Below are 772 nucleotides of genomic sequence, written 5' to 3' on the forward strand. Positions count from 1 at the left end.
GTGGGTCACCAAAAATTGCCACGGACGTACAGTAACCTCCTCATTAGTTTCTCGCTCTCTCACCCACACAACATGCGAAAAGTGGTGTCCTCATGCCAGTAGGACAGCGCTAGGGCCATTTTACCGAACAGCTTACGGGCACAGCCATGTTTGCCACGCTTACGGCCAGCGCCATGACCTTGGCGACGCCAGCAGGCTACTGCATGACCGGGGACAGGAACGGGACCGGGGCGGGCTGGTGAACCGCGGCGTCGAACAGGAGCAGGGGTGGCGGCGACCACGCGGCTCGGTGGGGCTGCTACAGGGGGTCCACCCGGGGCGGGGCGATCCGCTCGCAGCTTGATCCGTCGCGCTGCCAGGCGACTTCCACACGGCGCACACGGCAGGCATCGGCGCGGTCAGCAACGCCTGCTCAGGGTTAGAGCAGAGGTGTCTCAGGCTCGATTGGCTCGATGCGGACAGCGGTGCAGACGAACTGCTTGTCATCGGTGCTGGTGTGGCGCAGGCGACGGCGGGGCGGCGTTGACGACGGCGTGGGCCTGGACAGCGTTCGGGCCTGGGGCCGCGCATAGAGATGGAGGTGGTTTCCTTGAGGGCGACGAGGTGGCAGGTGGCATGGCACGGGCCCACCGACACGCGTCCGCCACGCACTACAGTCCGCACACCTTCTACGTTCCGAAACTGCGCTTCAAAAGCACACCAACCAAGCGCGTCTCACAGAATTGGGACAGTTTTATCGGTTCACTAGTGTCCAAGCAGGCGTGGTTCGGAG

The sequence above is a fragment of the Frankliniella occidentalis genome, unplaced genomic scaffold, assembly GCF_000697945.3.
Source record: "Frankliniella occidentalis isolate FOCC.00 unplaced genomic scaffold, Focc_3.1 Scaffold388, whole genome shotgun sequence".
Classification (NCBI taxonomy): domain Eukaryota; kingdom Metazoa; phylum Arthropoda; class Insecta; order Thysanoptera; family Thripidae; genus Frankliniella; species Frankliniella occidentalis.